General features: G+C 48.1%; 1 protein-coding gene across 1 annotated transcript in view; it reads left to right on the plus strand.

Annotated features, from left to right (window-relative positions):
* The window catches only part of GRIK3 (glutamate ionotropic receptor kainate type subunit 3), a 114,436-nt gene that overhangs the window by 22,880 nt on the left and 78,935 nt on the right, over window positions 1-12,621 (plus strand). The gene's annotated exons all lie outside the window — the stretch shown is intronic.

The following is a 12,621-nucleotide window of genomic DNA, read 5'->3' on the forward strand; positions in this document are numbered from 1 at the left end:
ATGGACACAGAAGCCAGGAGTCAGCCATGGCTCCTCTCCCTGAAAGGCTCCTTCCTGCAGCCTCATGGTTTGTGTGTGTAAGAAAAACCCTGTGCAGTGTTAGCTTTGGCCCTGAGGAGGGGCAGCAGGAGGGACAAGGGTGAATGCAGGAATCAGGTTGTCAGGAAAACTAATCCACAAACATCAGAGGTTTGTGTCCAAAAAGGAGACAGAGGAGTCCTTTGACTTTATTCCAATAAAGGCAGAGGCCATGGGGCATTCCCCTGGGGTCTCTCAAATTTTTGGAGGACACAGCTTCCTTTTTATCCCAATTTCCCAGCTGCATTTCCCTTCTCTCTTTCCCCATTTCTGAGGTACTTGAGAGGTCCAGACTTCCCAGAACACCTGATACTGAAGATTCCCCTCTAATGTACAACTCTCCCTTTTAATTTTTAATTCCTATGGAATTTAGGGTGTTTTCTTTTGTGCTCCCTGTGGGCTCCAGCTCTGCCCAAGGACATTTACAGCAAGAGCACAGGGGATGAGCAGGGTAGTGCTGCCAAAACAAGGCATGGGCACGGGACTGTGCCACCTCTGCCTCCCTGCCCCAGCTGTGGACAGAATTCCCAATGCTACACACAGTCAGGGGATCCATGCCAGCAGAAACTGGGGCTGCTGGCCCAGTTACCACCAAAAACAGGCAGCAGAAACCCTGCTTGTAAGCAAAGACTCCTCGTGCTCTTTGGTTTCTTTTCCTCTGGCTCTCACACTTGTTAACTCAAATTAACATTCATAATGCAGAAGCCATTGGAACATGCCTTCCAGACTCACAGACATTCCTGCTATGGTCAGGATTAATCACAAGGGATAATTAGAGTATTAAATGAAATAATTATAACATTATGACTCTAATAACCAAATTCATGGATATTAGCTTCCGAGAAAAGACAAATAGAGGAACCAGAGAAGTTTTGATGGATGCCTCTAGCTGCGTTTTTTTACTTTGCATTTTTGATTTTAAACTCCCAAGCATCTTCCACACTGAGACAACTTCCCATAATCTGACAGGGTGAGGTAGAGTTGGAGCCATGGGGCTGGTGGCAAGAGGGGCTCCTGCAGAACATCCACAATGTTTGCAGCTGCAGAAAGCTGAGCATCCCAGGACTGGGGAGTGGGGAGCACCCTGCACCAAACAGCCCCAGGGCTGGGCATCCTGGAGGGCAGACAGAGCTGCTGGAATGGTGGAGCAGGTACCTACAGAGTGATTTGTTTGTGTGGCAGTGCCAGTGCTCCTGCTCTGCCCTCTGGGTCCACCACCTCCTGCCAGCCAGGAAATGCCTGGCAGGTCTGGCTGCAGCCAGGTCTGAGCCCAGCCAGCTCAGCTCTGTGGGACACCAGGCTCTGGCAGCATCTCCTGGCCCCAGGCGTTACCTCCTCTGAGAACATGGAGATTTTCTCTGCCTTGAGGATGTGATTATTGTATCTGACAGAGCCCTGGGTGCAGCCAGGCTTAGCTTGTCCTACAGGACAAGCTGCTGCTCTCCAGGGATGCAAACCCTGGTGGTCAGGGCTCCTTGGAGCCCAGGAGGTTTCTGTGGCACTAATGTATGCTCAGTCTCTCTCCTATATTCGGTGTCGTGCTACAGAGGAATAAATGAATTCATTAAAGAATTATGCAATTGCAAATGTTTAAAAATACCAAGTACGTACATTTCTGGGAGCCTACACAGCCCTGTGAGGGGCTGGATGGGGATTGGCACATGTTCTCAGGGAAGGGAAGGGAAGGGAAGGGAAGGGAAGGGAAGGGAAGGGAAGGGAAGGGAAGGGAAGGGAAGGGAAGGGAAGGGAAGGGAAGGGAAGGGAAGGGAAGGGAAGGGAAGGGAAGGGAAGGGAAGGGAAGGGAAGGGAAGGGAAGGGAAGGGAAGGGAAGGGAAGGGAAGGGAAGGGAAAGTGCTGCTGGGAGAGCAAGCTCTGCTGCTCAGTGCTCTGCACACACTCAGCACAGGCAGGGCACTAAAAATGCAATGAAATCTAAAATACACAGACTAAGCAATTTCATCTTTCCAACAAGCAATATTAATTCTAGATAATAAATTGGGATTTTTATCATATCATTCCTGGATGATTTAGAGTACAGCCAGATTTATATTAATATTGAATATTCCTTCTCTCAGGCAACAAAAGAGAGAGTTCCTTCTGGTACCTGGTAGCAGTTCCCACGATCTGGGGAAGAAATCTCAGTGTGAACTACTAATATGCCATATTCCATATATAACCTGGTATCTGCACTTGCAGTCTAGATATTCTAGTCAAAGTTTTAGTGTCGCTCAGTTCCAAAAAGAGACAAGATTTGGGGAGCAGTTACACGTCTGAGCGTGCTGCACATGCCTGGGCTGCCATGGGCCACACACCCCCTGTCCCTCTGCACATGCTGGCTCAGTGCACACCCCTGCAACAGCCTCAGCTCTGGAGTGATGTGCCATTCTTGAGTCCCCTGCCTGAGGAACACATTACACCACTTTAATTCCAGAATTTCTTCATAATATTAAATGATAAGGTGTTTTTTTTGTTTGTTTTGGGGTTTTTTTTTGGTTTTTTTTTCCAGAGTTCTGACAAAGCAGTCAAAATCCAGTTGCAAATGCTCTGCTGTTTATTGATAGCTCCATAATACAGGCGAGGTAGGATGCCAGACAGCTGCATTTCCTGGCATTTAAAAAGAATTCACTGTAATGTATTGTAATGCATTAGCATAATAATTGGTAAGCATTCGCAGATGAATAGTTTACTGACTGATAGATTTTGTACAGAAACTGTGAAGGTTACATGGAGGGTGAAAACATTTCACTGTGTCAATGAACATACTTAATTTTTCTGGAAGTGCTATTTAAATTGTGCGGCGCTGGGCCATTAGCATAACAAAGACACAAGGAGCGAGTTTGTGCCGTGCTCGGGAACACTGCCCCGCCGGGCTCCGGCAGGTGACCCGTGAAAGATGGGGCTCGGAGCGCTCCCAGCCCGGCCACCGGGACGGGCAGAGTCCCGGCTGGAGCTGCGGCTCCTCCTGTCCCTGCCCTTCTCCCTCCCTTCCCTTGTCCCGCCTGTCCCAGCCCTTCTCCCTCCCTTCCCTGCCCTTGTCCCGCCTGTCCCAGCCCTTCTCCCTCCCTTCCCTGCCCTTGTCCCGCCTGTCCCAGCCCTTTTCCTCCCTTCCCTGCCCTTGTCCCGCCTGTCCCAGCCCTTTTCCTCCCTTCCCTGCCCTTGTCCCGCCTGTCCCAGCCCTTCTCCCTCCCTTCCCTGCCCTTGTCCCGTCTGTCCCAGCCCTTTTCCTCCCTTCCCTGCCCTTGTCCCGCCTGTCCCTGCCCTTGTCCCGTCTGTCCCAGCCCTTCTCCCTCCCTTCCCTGCCCTTGTCCCGTCTGTCCCTGCCCTTCTCCCTCCCTTCCCTGCCCTTGTCCCGCCTGTCCCTGCCCTCCTTCCTCCCTTCCCTGCCCTTGTCCCGCCTGTCCCTGCCCTCCTTCCTCCCTTCCCTGCCCTTGTCCCGCCTGTCCCTGCCCTTCTCCCTCCCTTCCCTGCCCTTGTCCCGCCTGTCCCAGCCCTTTTCCTCCCTTCCCTGCCCTTGTCCCGCCTGTCCCAGCCCTTCTCCCTCCCTTCCCTGCCCTTGTCCCGCCTGTCCCTGCCCTTCTCCCTCCCTTCCCTGCCCTTGTCCCGCCTGTCCCTGCCCTTCTCCCTCCCTTCCCTGCCCTTGTCCCGTCTGTCCCAGCCCTTCTTCCTCCCTTCCCTGCTCTTCTGTCTCCTGTCCAAGCGCAGGTCCTCTCCTGTCCCTGCCCTCCTCCCTTCCTTCCCAGCCCTCTTCCTTCCTGTCCCTGCCTTGTCCCTCTTGTCCCAGCCCTCCTTCCTCCCTCTTGTCCCAGCCCTTCTCCTTCCTGTCCTTGCTCTTCTCCATCCCTTCCCTGCCCTTGTCCCGCCTGTCCCTGCCCTTCTCCCTCCCTTCCCGGCGCGGATCCTCTTCTGTCCCTGCCCTTCTTTCTCCTGTCCCTACCCCTGTCCCTTCTGTCCCAGCCCTTCTTCCTCCCTCCCCTGCTCTTCTGTCTCCTGTCATTGCTCTTCTCCCTCCCGTCCCTGCCCTTTTCTCTCCTGTCCCAGCCCTCGTCCCTCCCGTCCCTGCCCTTTTCTCTCCTGTCCCACCCTCGTCCCTCCTGTCCCTGCCCTTCTCCCTCCTGTCCCAGCTCTTCATCCTCCCTTCCTTGCTCTTCTCTTTCCCTTCCCAGCCCTTCTCCCTCGCGTCCCTGCCCTTCTCCCTCCTGTCCCAGCTCTTCATCCTCCCTTCCCTGCTCTTCTCTTTTCCTTCCCTGCTCTTCTCCCTCCTGTCCCTGCCCTTCTCCCTCTTGTCTCAGCCTTTCTCCCTCCTGCCCCTGCCCTTGTCCCCCCTGTCCCCGGCACGGGCCAGCTCCCCGTGCCTGCTGTGCCCTCCTGGGTGACAGGGTTTGGATCCTCTGGTTCGCTCCAAGTCTGATGAGCAGCGCCTGAGGGAGCCGGGGGGGCTCAGCCTGGAGAAAAGAAGGCTCGGGAGGGACCTTCTGGCTCTCTAAACCTCCCTGGCAGGAGGATAGGGTCAGGTGGGATCAGCCTCTTCTCTCCGGGGACAAAGGACTGAACGAGTGGAAACGGCCTCAAGCTGCTCCGGGGAGAGTCAGGCTGGGCATCAGGAAGAATTCCTTCATGGAAAGGGTGATCAAGCATTGGAAGGGGCTGCCCAGGGAGGTGGTGGAGTCCCCACCCCTGGAGATGTCCAAGAAATGACTGGAGGTGGCACTCAGTGCTCTGGGCTGGGTGACAAGGTGGGGATCGGTCACAGGTTGGCCTCAGTGCTCTTGGAGAGCTTTTCCAACCTCAGCGATTCTGGGATTCTGTACTGGTACGTGTCAGTGGGCTGGGCAGTGTTCTGGGCTTGGAGACAACACGGGGTCCTGACCCTGGGGGTCACCACAGCTCCTGTCCCATGTCCCCAGAGCCACCAACACTTTGTCCTGCAGAGCTGAGCTGTGGAGCCCGAGAGAAGGGCAGCTGCAGGACCAGGCTGAGCAGGGGAAGTTGGCAGCACCAGCAGGGTTTGGGCTCAGGGCAAGAGGAAAGATGCAGAGAAGCAGCTTTTACATGTACATGAAGTGCCAGCTGTGTGTGTCTGGGCTGCTCCTGTCAGGACACAGGGACAGGGACCTGCTGATGGACAAAACCTCATCTCTGACTGGGACATCTTGGAAGGCTTGCACTAACTCTCAAGTTTCCTCTGGGTCTTCTGAGGTCTTGGGCATGAACAGACATCACCTGGGTCCCCTGGAGAAATGCACATTTCTGAATAATTCACAGCCTTTGGCTGCTGCCTCAGTCTCCTCCCTGTTGTACCATGGACTATCACAGTGACAACTCTGCAATTACCTCAGAGAAAACCAAAAAGCCTCTTGGAAGGGACACAGGGGAAGGTTTTTTTTTGGATATAAAATTTATGGAAAGCATTGGAAACCAGATTTTCACTTGCCATTATATATGTTAATCCCACTGTCATCAAGAATAAATTGGGGAAAACAGATTTGAGGAGGAATGAGATATTCCAGCATGGGAGAAGACAAAGATTTCATCTCCAATGGCACCAGGAGGTGGGAGATCAGGCACACACACAGACCTTGCCTGTTTGGGATCCCAAACTGTTTTACCACAGTTAATGTTCCTCTGCAGAGCAGGAATATGGGATTTTCTTTAAGTTAAAGGAGCTTTTTGTCCAGGTGACAAACCCAAAAAATCTTCATCATCATAACCATCTGACCTGCAGTTTCTACCAGAAACAAACTGATTTTAAGTGTTTTAGGATTTCATCTGAAAGCCTCGTGGACAAGTACAGTTGCACAGTTACCTCATGAACTGTGGTACAGTTAATTTAATTTCTTCCAGCAATGATGGAAGGATGAATCAAATCTTATTTATTGAGATCTTTTATCTTAGTATTTGTGGCTTTCATTTTTCCTCCCCGGGAAGTTCCTGTGGCATAAGGGGGGAAGCTGCAAACAGGATTTGTACTTCAACATTTGTCATCAACAAGACGCCCTTCTGTAGATTTTTAAAACCACCCTAAAACATGAAACACATGGGATATAAATAATGGATTAAGAAAATCTTGCTAGAGGTAAGAATATGTAATTGCTGGAAGAGGTTCCTTATTTAAGAACAGGAATATTTAGGATTTGGAGGAAAGCAAGCCCCTGATGAAGAATCCACAGACAGACAGCTGCATCCCAACCAGAACCTTCCATGCCTTCCCTCAAAAATGTCACATTAAACAATTAAACAACTCTTCCTCCTGGTATTTTAACTGTGAATCTTCTTCTTGATGAGCTGTACACAAACATGACCTGTTCGACCCCCTGAGTCTGACTGGAAATAAGGAAATGGAAATGCAGTTTGTAGTAACAGATTTCTTCTGACTTTACAGCTGCAATGTGTTTCATTAACACTTCTGCAGCAATTTGCACTATTAGGGACACGTTTGCTTCCAGTAATGAGAGAAAATGTACCACTGTGGAGTGTAAGGATGGTGTCAGCAGCCACTGCCTCCCACGGGCTGCAGCGGGCCTGGGGAGCTGGGCTGCAGATCTCCTGGCAGACTCTGGGTCCCTCTGATTCCTTTAGCTTTTATATTTTCCATATATTTGTAATCCTTTAGTGTGTAACTCCAAACTCCACACACAGTGTGAGCTGCTGCTTCCCCATTTTGGGCAGACACAACAATTCCTCTCCAGGCCTGGCAATCAAGGCCTAGAGAGTGTGTATTACTACTCAGAGGGAGAAAGAAATGCTGCTTTTAATTTTTTTTTTTAATCTGATGTTTATTTGGCATATTAATGGTGGTAGGAAAACAGAGAAAATTCATTTCAAGAGATGGAAAACAAACCAGGTTTTAAAAATGTGCTGCACTCTGGTGCAGCAGACCTCACAGCCTCAGTGAGGTGCAGAGCCCTCTGTCTCAGGCCCCAGAGATGGAAACAAAAGTGAGTTGGGGGAGCAAACTTGGGGTCAATGACTTCATCACCTGAAGCAGTAATTGGAATTAATTAACCCCCAATATGCAAATGGTCCAAACTTATAAAAGTGTGAAAACCTGTGACCCATTGTCCATTTTGGGTGTAGCCCCTGGGGGCTTTGCCATAAATTCCCTGAAGACCCTACAACTATAACTGCTTTTTATTGCCTTAATTTTGTCTGGCCTCTGTTTTTAGGTAGCCCAATAAAGCATCACCAAACAGGGCAAGAACCCCACAAATCAGGCTGGACACATCCAGGCCTGGTGTGGGATGGAGGTGGCAGTGGCTCCCCCAGCACCGAGTTATTCTCAGGCAGCATTTCTAGAGGCATGTCAATAATTACTCTCAGGGGAAATAAAATTTTTCTCATTCATTCTCCTGCACTTCCTGTGTCTGTAGTATAACACTGCCATTCCTTCATGTTTCTTAAAGATTTCACTACATTTTTGATGTGAGGGAAGAAAGCACCTTCCCCAGAACACTCCAGAGGAGCCTTGCTGTGAATCACATCTCTCACAAGACCCAACACTGTTGTGCTCCACCAAGGCAGCACCAGAGGAACTTCAGGCTCCTTGTGCTCAGGAAAGATTTCCCAGGAGTGCAAAATCCAATGAAAACAGGGCCAGGATCTTTTTGGCTGATTGGGCTTTTTGGGCTTTGGGGTTTTGGTGTTGCTGCCTTGGTCCCGGCCCTGCCTGTAACATTAAGTGATGCAATATAATAATTATACCTAATTCTGCATATCTCATTTTAAAAGAAAGGGCATAGTATTGTGAGATGGTTTGTAACAGAAACAATCCCTTATTCCTGCATAAAACTTCAAGTGAAGGCATGAAATTCACTCACCAGGAAGGGAAATGATGGATCTCTTCCAGTCTGGGTTTGCTGGGGCTCTGGGGCAACTGGGGCAGGAGGCCTTGCAGTTTGCTTGAGAATATAAAATGGCATTTTTTTAGCTGAGAACTGGCTTTGGAAAAGGGCTGGATGGCAAATGGAAAAGGAACAAAAGCACGTGGCCAAAGGGAGTCTGGGTGTGCTGGGTGGAAGCTCAGGGTGGCTCAGGATGGCTCAGGATGTGTTAAGGGACTGCAGCTTCAGAGGGAAAAACACATCCTGACACCAAAACGCTCATTAAATTTTACTTCTGGTTCTTTAAAGGAAATCTATTATTTATTTCTGTTCAGATATATTTAATAATTAGCTGAAGAGAAAGCTAGCAGCAGATGGAGACATTCCTGGGGACAATTTGAGTGCTGAATGTTTCATGATGTACAAATGTAACTCGCAGCCCTTTGCTTCAGACAGAAGGGGGTTTGCAGAAAATGTGGGAGGTGGCAATATTTTTTTTTTAATGCTGTTTGTTTAGCAAATAAATTGTACTTTATTAAAAACACAAATTTCTAAGTCGTTCTGAGGAGTGTGTTAAAATCTATGCTCACATCTTCATGTTTTACACCAGATGAAAGCAGATCATTGCCATGAATGAAAATGATGCTAATCCCTGGGTAATGCAGACAAAATCCTGAGTGCAGCTGTGAGTGGGTTTGCCTATGACAGCAGCACTTCCTCCTCGCAGGAAATCCCTGCAATTTCAGGAGAGTTGGCGCTTCTGCTAATTTTAAACACGAAGCTTATAATATTTTGCATTCAGGTGAAGACCCCTGGTGGGGTGGTCTTTGCTCCAGGCAGGACTCATCATTCCTGAATAGAAAATATTACTCCAAAATATGATTTTTTTTGGTAGAGGAGAGTGGACTTTGCACAATCAAGTCTCAGTCAAGTAAAGATGAATGAAATGTCCCCTAACCTAGAAAAAACTCACTATTTTCAGTCCATTGCTTCAGAGTTACTGGGGAATGATGTGAGGAGGGAGCTCAGCCTCCTGCGAACTCCCCTCTGCACTTTCTCCCTTGAAATCTAACAGACTTCCCTCCCTCCCCTGTAGCATTAAAAATTCCCTCAAATTCGAATATTTAAAGGTTTAATTCTGTCCGTTTTAAACATACTTTGCCAAACCCACTGATGCTCTGAGGGCACAAACCCTCCAGGGGCTCTGAGCCCTCCCAGAAGTGCCACAGCTGGGGGAGGAGAGCGGGTCTGGGGTGCTGGGGTGGCAGCAGGAGCTGGCTGCTGCTGGCAGCAGGGTGCCAGGCTGCAGACAGACTCCAGGCTGGCACCAACGCTCTCGGATTTTAGACTTCCTATTTTTCAAATCCTGTGCTGCATTTGTGCAGAGCTTTAAACTCCCTATAGAGTGTGGTTAATTGTCTTCACATTGTGGTCAGACAAAGCAATCCCTCCAGGCCTGAGATCCAAGGACACCCTACAGCCCCAAAAAGTATAAACAAAAGTGAATTTGGGGGAGCAAACTGGGGGGATCTGACTTCATTACCTGAAGCTGTAATTGGAAAATTAATCCCTGATATGTAAATGGACCAAACTTATAATTGTCTGAAAAAGTCGTGACCATTGTCTGTCTTGGGTGTAGCCCCTTGGGGAGGCTTTGTCTGCCCTTAATGTACCTGAAGGCCTGTCATTAAATAAATATAAATATAAATATAAATATAAATATAAATATAAATATAAATATAAATATAAATATAAATATAAATATAAATATATTATATAAAACACATAGAAATATAGAAATGTATACCTATAGAGAAATATATACATATATTAATATATAAATATATTAATATATAATATATATCTATACAAATACAGAAATATAACAATATATCAGTATGTAATATGTCAATATAAAAATATAAATATAAATAAATATAATATTCATATTATATAAAATCACATATAAATATAGAAATATATACCTATATTAATATATAAGTATATAAATATATAATATATATTTATACAAATACAAAAAATAACAATATATCAATATGTAATATATCAATACAGCAATATATAAATATAAATATAAAATATAAAAATATAAAAATATAAAAATATAAAAAATATAGAAAAATAGAAAAATAGAAAAATAATAAATAGATAGATAAATAAATAAATAAATAAATAAAATTTATAAATTAATATATACATATATCCTCTTTTACTCTTTCATTTTGTCTGGCCTCTGTTTCCAGGCAAGCCCCAAAAAGGCATCAGCACATCCTGTCCCCAGCCCATGGCAGGGCAGGCAGGCCTGCCCAGGGCACAGCGCTGCCCCGTGCCACGCTGGCTGGGGGTGAGTTAGTGCCCTCAGCCCTGAGAACATCCTGGAGAGGGGACTCTGGGAAGTGGCATCGATGCTGCATGCTCTGCACAGCACCCTTGGCTGCCCCCATATATTCTGGGTAATAAATGCCCCCTTGGTAGGAGGAGATGGTATTTCATTGCAAAAGTAAAAAATAATAACGAGGGAAAGTGCTATCTCAGCTGGCTGCATAAACAGCTCAAATAAGCAATATGCAGGCATATCATTTGGAACCCAGATTAATAATTTCTGTTCTGAGGGGTGGTAGCTGGCCTGATTTATTGTGGTGATGGTGTTACGGCCTCAGACTTTATTGTCCTTTAAATTATACTGCAGTCTATACAGGAGGCAGACAGGGATCTAAATCAAGTGTTATTGCCTGTAAATTTGGAAACAAATAGTAGTTTTCCCCCCTTTAAATCACTGAGTTTGTGTGTTTTATAAGGTGAACGTTACGACTTTTTATGGGACCGAAGTTTTTGTTTCCTCACCTCTCTCTCCCAGAGCACGGAGCCCATCCCAGCCCTGGGGGATTCACAGCCCTGTGCCTCTGCCTCCTCTCCATTTCCTGCACAGCTCAGAGAGGGGCTGAGATCTGCACTGTCAGGGCACCACTTATTGATGTTTGTTTTAGGATGGGTCCTTCTGGGGGCTCCCTGGATGGGGGGAACCCTCCTGTAGCAGTTCTGTGCCAGGAAAAAGGAACACACACGGGACTTTTTCTGTCTTCAGCTTCTTGCTTATTGTTATCTTATCTAAAGTCTTGCACACTGTCCACACCAGGCTCAGCGTGCTGGAAAAACACCACAAAATGGCCAACAATCTCTTGGTACAAGGTCTTTTAAAGCTAAACTATCCAATTAAGAGCTGACACCTAGATTATTTTCCCTTTTTACCCAAGAACTGATCCCACAGAGCCCCAATGCAGACTGTTCTGCCCAGTTACAAAATGCCACCCAAACCCATGGAGAAGGAAGAAGAAGCAAGAAGAAAGAACTTGGGACAACACCCTGTGCCCTCCATCTTGCTTCCATCCATAACATACTAAAAATCCCAAACACCCAAGTGATACACTGCTTTCTGTACTCTATTTCACACTTTTGTGGACTCTAGTCTATCTTGAAGTCTTGGAAGCTTTCTCCATGGATGAGGGTCAGAGTCAGTGCTGCCCTGGGGGTCAGGGCACCCCAGAGCAGACAGAGAAATATTCCCTGTGCCCTGGGTTCCCTCACTGCACCTTTGGGGTTTCTGCTCAAGGAGGGGCTTTTCATCCAGCCCAAAGCCCCACGCCTACTGTGGGGTGGCCAGCCAGGTGCTCACTGTGGCTCTGCTGCTGGCAGGTGGCAGGGAACCACCCTCAGCAGCCGTGGACACAAATATTAACCCTGATTGTGCAGGAGGCACACCCACTGTGGGTACCTGCTGGCAGGATGGGCTGCAGGTGCCTGGGGATGGAGCAGCCCTGTCAGGAGGTAACTGGGAAGCAGGTGGGTGAAGCTGAGCTCCCCTCCAAGCTGTCAGACCACAATTCACTCACAGGCACTGCTGGCTGCTCGTGGTTTTACCACCTCACACCTGGATGTTGGGTCGGACTGTCGCTCTAGGACACGAAATAAAACGATGCAGACACTGGAACCTCCAAGGTAAAAGAAGAAAGTTTAATTTCTCACTCCAACATTTATAGATTTCCAAAAGTGACAGTGCATTGGAGGGTGGCAGTGCCACCTCTCCAATGACACTGGACACACCAACAGTCCATCAAGTTTCTCCTCCAACAGAAAAGAATGCAAAGCAATAATTATTTGCACAAAACTGCATGAGAAAGTTCTTTACAAGAATGTAAACATCAGAAGAACTTAGAAGAACAGGGCAACATCAGACCATTTCTGCCGTGCCTGTGGTCCTGCTCAGTGCATTCACAGTGTCCCTGTTTGCTCCCTGGGGCCACAGAGCCGAGGTGAGGGCAAAGACAGGGACCCCCACGGCAGAGCCACCAGGGACAGGGACAGTGAGAGGCTCTGGCAGCAAAGGGCCCCTGTCCCAGAGGGGCTCTACAAACCCAGGCAAAAGGCAGCCGTGGCTGTGAAGAGCTTCTGGGGCTGTAAATAGCTGAGAGAGAGAAAGGAGAGCCAGGGAAGGAGAGGGAGGGTGGGAGCCTTGCAATGCAGATGGAGGGAAGAGTGGCTGGAGTGTGGTTACCAAGGGACAGCATATGGCACATTACAAACCCCTCCTTCTCCAGGCTTCCCAAAGCACAGCACTCCAGCTCTCGGTTCAGCACGGAGGGAGCTGGGCAGATCCCTCCTTACTCACACAGCCCTCTGCTCTGTCCTGCGTGGCAGCAGCCTTGGA

The sequence above is a fragment of the Motacilla alba genome, chromosome 23, assembly GCF_015832195.1.
Source record: "Motacilla alba alba isolate MOTALB_02 chromosome 23, Motacilla_alba_V1.0_pri, whole genome shotgun sequence".
NCBI classification, from domain to species: domain Eukaryota; kingdom Metazoa; phylum Chordata; class Aves; order Passeriformes; family Motacillidae; genus Motacilla; species Motacilla alba.